Source organism: Triticum aestivum, chromosome 7A (assembly GCF_018294505.1).
Source record: "Triticum aestivum cultivar Chinese Spring chromosome 7A, IWGSC CS RefSeq v2.1, whole genome shotgun sequence".
Classification (NCBI taxonomy): domain Eukaryota; kingdom Viridiplantae; phylum Streptophyta; class Magnoliopsida; order Poales; family Poaceae; genus Triticum; species Triticum aestivum.
The window spans coordinates 408406669-408414395 of record NC_057812.1 but is presented as its reverse complement, the minus strand read 5'-3'; positions in this window follow the sequence as shown (position 1 = coordinate 408414395).

The following is a 7727-nucleotide window of genomic DNA, read 5'->3' as shown; positions in this document are numbered from 1 at the left end:
CCACCGGGGGCAGGCCCTGGGGCACCTCCCCAGCGAAGGGCCTTCCTCCTGAGAACACCTTGCTCTGAAAGCCGCGGTGGTGATGTCGAATCCCTGCCCCTCTCCTGCAGCCCCCTGCGTCCTCCTCCTGAGGGGTAGGAGGCTGTGGGAGTGGGGCAGCTGCCCGCTGCGGCAACCTGCACCTCCTGCGATCCATGGTTAGCGTATGCCTGCTGAAGAATTAGCGGTACCCGATAATCGCTACTTCCAGCGTGCCCAGTGGGACCGTCCCAAGACTCCTGGAAGGGCTCAGCTTCTGGCGCCTCATCCCCCGGCTCGGGCTGAGGAGCGAGCCTAGCTCGCCCTCATGTGAGGGTCCTTGATCCATCATGTGGGGCACGTATTCCTCTGGCGCCGCCACCCCGAAGGCCATGCTGTAGTGCTCTGCGCGCCACGCAGTCCTGCCTGATGCGCCTATCGTGGGGTGGCAGCGCGGCTGTCCACTGGGGCCGCGGGTCACGTCGAGCCCTTCTTCTTCATGGACTAGGAGCGGGGGCTGCGCCACTGCCAGTCCGGTGCTGACAGCCTCGCTGGTGTTGGTGTAGCCTTGGAGCCCACGGGCGCGTGCGGAGCCCCCGCGTGGGCCGCCCTGGGTTGGAGATGGGAGCTGGGTGCAAAAGGGGTGAACCCCCGAGGCGGCGAAGCCCAGGAGCTCTGCCACCCGCTCCAGCAGCACGTCGCGGCCGCCCTCCAGCAGTCTGCACTGTAGCAGCTCCCGAGCCACCGTGAGCGCGGCCCTCGAGTTCACTTGCTCTCGACGAGTGTACGGTGTTGTGGTCGCGGCGTGACTGGAGGCCCTTGCTGCCGACCGCGCCTGCCGCGGTGTGAGAGCTGTCGAAGCCTGTCCGCGTCGCCCGCGGTCCGCAGCGCCCTGCGGACCGCGAGCTGCCTGGGGCACGAGGTCACCTGAGGCGAGCGGCTCTACGCGGGCGGGCCATGCCGCCCATGGGTCTGGGTTGCCCTCCTGGTCGCCGGGCATGGTGATGACGACGCGACGGGGCACGGAGCGGTGGAAGATGAATTCCGGCGCACCCCTACCTGGCGCGCCAAATGTCGGATTTCGGGTTCCGGCAGACCCTTGAGGTTTGAACACTGGGGTGCGCGCGGAGATTTCGCCTCCTACCTACCTGCACCCCTCCACCATGCTAGGATCTAAACTAAGGAAAGAACAACACAAGAGACACAGGGTTTATACTGGTTCGGGCCACCGTTGTGGTGTAATACCCTACTCCAGTGTGTGGTGTGTGGATTGCCTTTTGGGCTGATGATGATGAATAATACAAGGAAGAACAACCTCGCGAGGGTCTATTCTTGGCTGAGGCGATGAACTGCTAGGAGGAGTTCAGCCACCTTTCTCTCTCTCTCTCTGCTCTCCTTTTTTCCCCCGACCCCCTTGCTGTGTGGGTGGCTGGTCCTATTTATAGAGGCCCTGGTCCTCTCCCCAAATATTGAGCGGGAAGGGAGCCAACAATGGCGGGCTAATTTGAAGGGGGACAACAAGTATCAGCTATCCTGACAAAAGTAGTCTTCGCCTGCGCAAAGCTCTGGTGATGACGCCGTCTTGGGCTCCATGGTGACCTCCGTCTCGTAGTCCTCCTGGTCTTGGTCTCGTTGCACCGAAATGGAAACCTTTGCCTGATGCCTCGGTACTCCGCGGCTGCGCTTGCCCCCTTTGCACCAAAGAGGAAAGGAGGACGCTGCGCGGGCTGGCACCCGCCTGGCGCCCTGAGTTGTCATGGCTTGCGTCATGGGCACCTCGTGAGGTACCCCGCCTTGATCTCTCTGCCTCCTCGTGAGCCAGCCTGACGAGGCCGTGCCTGAGGAAGCTTCACGTCGTCCGCCCCGCGAGGCTTGGCCCCTCGCGAGGGTCTTGGGTTTGTGTTGGTGAAGATGGGCCGTGCTGGGCCCCCCTTAGAGCCACGCCGCAGGCCGCAGGCAGGCAAGTCTGGGGACCCCTGTTCCCAGAACACCGACACCTGTGGTGCCTTCCTGATCCTGCATTGCTTCAGTTGTAGCCCGACGCAGCGTGCCCTTGGTTTGGTGCCCCTCCCGAACCTCCACCAGTGCTGCGCTTGTGGAGTACGGGGTAGCAGCGAGGTAGAGTACTAGGGGCTCGAGGGGTCGTGGCGCTACCATCACCGGAGGGCTGGTCAGGTATCTCTTGAGGTCTTGAAAAGCTCGGTCGGCCTCCTGGGTCCACTCGAATGGGCCCTTCTTCTTCATCAACTTGAAGAAGGGTAGGGCGCGTTCCCCTAGCTTGGAGATGAAGCGTCCCAACGCAGTTACCCGACCAGCCAGCTTCTGCATCTCCCTAAGGGTCCTCGGCGGGCTCATGTCCTCAATGGCCTTGATCTTCTCTAGATTCGCCTCGATCCCTCTATGGGACACGAGGAAGCCCAACAGCTTGCCGGAAGGGACGACAAACACACACTTCTCCGGGTTAAGCCGCAAGTTCACTTGGCGCAGGCTCGCGAAGGTCTCCTCTAGGTCTTGAATCAAGGTCCTTGCTTCCCGAGACTTCACCACAATGTCGTCGACGCAGGCCTCCATGTTTCTCCCGAGCTGCCACCCCAGGGCGATGTGCATCAGTCGCTAAAAGGTTGCGCCCGCGTTGCGCAATCCAAAAGGCATGCAGGTGTAGCAGTACACCCACATGGGGTCAGGAAGGCTGTCTTCTCCACATCTTCTACCGCCATCTTAATCTGGTGATATCCCGAGAATGCATCGAGGAAGCACAACAGGTCGCACTCGGCGGTGGAGTCGACGATCTGGTCGATGCGTGGGAGCGGGAATGGATCTTGGGGGAAGGCCTTGTTAATGTTGGTGAAGTCGACGCACATCCATTCCTTCCCGCCTTTGTTCGGTACTACGATGGGGTTCGCCAGCCATTCGGGATACCGAACCTCATGAATGGCACCCGCTGCCTCCAGCTTGCGGGTCTCTTGGATGATGAAGGCCTGCTTCTCAGTGGACTGCCGTCTCGCGCGCTGCTTCACAGGGCGTACATTGGGGCATACCCTTAAATGATGCTGAATCACTTCCCTCGGGATTCCTACCAGATGATTGGGCTCCCACGCGAATATATCCTTGTTTGCGCACAAAAACTTCACCGATGCTTCCTCTTGACCTTGGTCGAGGCTGGCACCTATGGTAAAGGTGGCTCCTAGGGGCCCGTCCTCATTGACTCGCACCTGCTTGGTTTCCGCCTTGTCTTGTGTGAACAACTGCTTCTTCTTGGTCGGTATGGCTCCCTTGGGTTCGGAGGTGCCCGCGTCGGCAGGCTGTGCCGCCGCGGCGGTTTTGAGGGCGATCTTGAGCGCCGCTAGGGCCTCCTTGGCGTCCCCTTCAATAGTGAGGACGCCCTTGCTCCCAGGCATCTTCATGAGGTTGTAGGCCGGATGAGTCGCTGCCATGAACTGGGCCAGAGCTGGGTACTCGAGAATGGTGTTGTACGGGAGGCCTATGCGGGCGATGTCGAAGTCGACCAGCTCGGTGCGGTAGTTGTCACGCGTGCCGAAGGTGACAGGAAGGCAGATCTGTCCCAGAGAGCAGGCAGTGCCACCACCAACTCCTAAGAAGGGCTTGCTGAGGCTAAGCCTCCCGAGTGGCACGTGAAGAAGGCTGAAGGCCTCCACGGAGAGCAAGTTGAGGCCGGCACCACCGTCGTTGAGGGTCTTGGTAACAACCACGTTGCAGATGGTGGGCGTGCAGAGCATTGAGAGCACGCCCGAGCCGGCGGTGGAGTCGGGGTGGTCCTCTGAGCCGAAGGTGAGGTCGGCCTCCGGCGCAGCCCAGCCCGGCGGAGCCCCCGGGCGCTTGGAAGCGGCACCAATCTGGCGGAGGAACGGCTTGACGTGGTGATCTGAAGGCGGTGCTTGAGAGCCGCCCAACAGGGCCGCAACTGCGTGCGCTGGTACCGCGTAACGAGCAGTGAAGAGGTCGCAGAGTTCCCCCCAGGATGTCACCATGGATCCTGGGAGGTTGAGCAGCCAGGCGCGTGACTCACCGGCAAGGGCCATGGGGTGCCAGTTGGCCATGACCTTGTCGTCGCCCCGGCCTCGAGGATGGCCTCCGTGTATGCCAACAGGAAAGCCGACGGGTCTACCGCGCCGTCGTAGCGCGGCGACATCTCCGGTCTGAACTTTGGTGGCCACCGCACCTGCCGCAGGGCGGGGGCCAGGGCTCGGAGCCCCGTGGCCCCGTCGTCAGCACCGGTCGTTGGAGCCGGTGGCATGGCACCTGCCATGGGGGCGAAGTGCGGTGACACGGAGCGTAGGCCGGTGGAGAGGAGCTACGGCGCACCCCTACCTGGCGCGCCAAATGTTGGATCTTGGGTTCCGGCAAACCCTTAAGGTTCGAACACTGGGGTGCACGCGAAGTTCTTTCCCTCCTACCAATCTATGCCCTAGCTCGCTAAGGTCTCGCGGATGTACTTGACGCACTCGCAACACAAAGACACAAAATTTATACTGGTTCAGGCCACCGTTGTGGTGTAATAGCCTACTCTAGTGTGGTGGTGGTGGATTGCCTCTTGGGCGGATGATGAATAGTACAAGGGGAAGAACAGCCTCCTGAGGTTGAGGTGCTCTTATGTTCGGTGTGGCTAAAGGTTGGCTCTTGATATGATCCCGTCAAGCTGCCCCCTTTGGCGGTGGCTAGTCCTATTTATAGAGGCTCTGGTCCTCTTCCCAAATATTGAGCGGGAAGGGAGCCAACAATGGTAGCCAATTTGAAAGGGGACAACTAGTACAAGCTATCCTGACAAAAGGTGGTCTTCACCTGCCAAAGGTTCTGGTGATGACGCCGTCTTGGGCTCCATGGTGACCTCCGTCCTGCGGGTCTTGGTCTCGTTGCACTGATATGGAAACCTTTGCCTGATGCCTCGGTACTCCGTGCATGCGCTTGCCCCTTAGCACCAAAGAGGAAGCAAGGACACTGCGCATGCTGACGCCCGCCTGGCGCCCGCCTGGTCTCGATCGTCATGGATCACGTCATGAGAGCCTCGCGAGGTTTGCCCCGCCTTAATATCTCCACTCCTTGCGAGGCAGCCTGGTGAGGCCGCTCCTGAGGAGGTCTTGCGTCATCCGCCTCACGAGGCTTGGCCCCTCGCGAGGGTCTTGAATGCCTTGTTGATGATGATGGTCCGTACAGACCTGCCAGCCCAGCCACGCCATGGGCTGCAGGTAGGCAAGTCTGGGGACCCCCATTCCCAAAACGCCGACAAGGTGGCCTGGATCACCCTGCACGCAATGACCCAAAGTGCAACAGGCGATGGGCCCAAGACCCTGAAATGCTTAGGATGTAGACTGGCGGGAACCTCTCTGCTAAGCCTAGGTAGGGTTGCGACATGTTGATCTTCCGAGGTAGGGCTGCGACATGTTAATCAAGCATGTTGGGTAACGTGGTGCACCCCTTGAGGGAAGTTATCTATTCGAATACTATGTCCATGGTAATGGACGCTCAGACTTGTATCCTGATCTATTACAACTAGAACGGTTACTTAAGACATGTGATGGATATGTTGGCTCCGGGATTGCTTTCTCGCAGGGAGTCGAGGAAGGATCTCTGGGCGTTAATGTTACAACATGCTTGTTAATTATAAACTGCTATTCTATACTCTTATACATGCTGCAAGATGCTTGGAGTTGCTTGAAGATGCTAGTATTCGATAGGCTAGGCCTTCCCCTCTATTCTGGCATTCTGCAGTTCAGTCCACAGATACAACCCTTCCTTTGATACCAATGCATACTTAGTATAGATCTGATGCTTAAGAGTACTTTGGATGAGTACTCACGGTTGCTTTCCTACCCCTTTCCCCCCTTCTTTCTTATTTCCGGTTGTTGCAACCAGATGGTGGATCCATGGAGCCAGATGCCACCGCCGACGGATACTACTACATGGAGTCCGCCGAGGACCAGGAGTAGTTAGGAGGTCCCAGGCAGGAGGCCTTGCCTCTTCGATGGTTGTTGCTTTTGTGCTAGCCTTCTTAAGGCAGTCTTGTCTAACTTTATGTCTATACTCAGATATTGTTGCTTCTGCTGACTCTTGTGCTTTCGAGCTTCTGTATTCGAGCCCTCTAGGCCATTGGCTTGTAATATAAAACTTGTATTATTTTATTTTATTTGTGTCGAGAGTTGTGTTGTGATATCTTCCCATGAGTCCCTGATCTTGATTGTACACATTTGCGTGTTTGATTAGTGTACGATTGAATCGGGGGCGTCACAATGAGGGCAGTGGCTGCTCAACGAGCCCTTCCCATAATTTGGTGGTGAATACATGATGGGAGCTTAGTGGTTGCCTCCTCCCTAGGCTTCCTAGGTTCGCAAACATACTCCCTCCGTTTCTTTTTACTCCACGCACAAAATTTGGTCAAATTCAAACTACACAAAGTTTGACCAAATTCATATCAAAAAAATGTGAACATCTACAATATTAAAACTATATACTAGTATGAAAAATACATTTCAGGGTGCATCTGATAATATTGATTCCATATTGTGAATGTTGATTTTTTTCTAATATAAAGTTAGTCAAACTTTACAAAGCTTGACTTTGACCAAACTTTATATGCAGGCTAAAAATAAACGAAGGAGTACTTTGATCGGCTTACGCGACCACGGTGTCCTGTACCCAGAAGCACAATGGCGACGAGGGCGACGTGACCCCTCACACCGCCTCACACCATTAGAACTGCCACGAGCCGGTCGAGGTAGTTCTGCCTGGGCCTGTTTGACTTGGTCCATTGCCAAGGATGGCATGCCCCTACCCACTCCATTCCGCTGACAATAGAGCCCAATGATGAGTGATGTTTTTATGCTCATCAAACCAGCGTTTAAACCGAGTTATTTCATAAAACCGAGATATCCACTCCGATATTGCTACTAATGACTAATGAATGCAAAGGATTCCAAATATCCTATCTTTATTTTTTTTCCACGGGAAATGGGCTATTTATGGACGAAATCAAGCCAATACATGAGAAGGAGTAAAGAGGAGATATAGAATATCAAGTGGGAGGTGCACCAGAAGAAACAGAGCGCAAGAGGGCGTTCCTTATGACCGCACACGCTCGTATGAGCGGTCGTATGGACTTCCAACGGCGTCCCCTAATCCACCAAAACAAACTTTATAAAGGGTCCCACACCAGAAGAGCAGCAGGAAATAGTTGAGGCCTCCATCTTCGTCACCCATAGCAACCCTAGCCACCGCCATTTCACATCTCCATCTCCATAGTCACCACCATCTCCACCACCATAGCATTCATCCAACTAGTCTTACTTTGTAATCGTGTATCACATCCAACAACTATTGTGAGACATATTATCAAGCAATCAATCTTCATGATATGTTCTTCAATGGTTTCTCCTTATGACCTGCTCTCCATGTGTGAGTAATTTGATAAGGTCATGGGTTCAGGCATAGCCTTGCAACTCGATGTACTTGTTAAGGGATTGATAGAAGTGCTTTGAATTAATGTCCCGTGTGTGTAACATAAAATTGCTTCGTAGTTGTCTATTGTCTCATCCACGTTCTTTGTCCCTGCAGGTACCCAGGATCATGGAGAGCAAGCCACAGAGAGGCTAAGGGTAGGGAGACCCTGAAGTGTTATTCTGAACACCAGTGACATAAAGGTTCAGTATGACAACACATATCCTATCCTTGGGGATACAAGAGGTGTAGTCATTAAA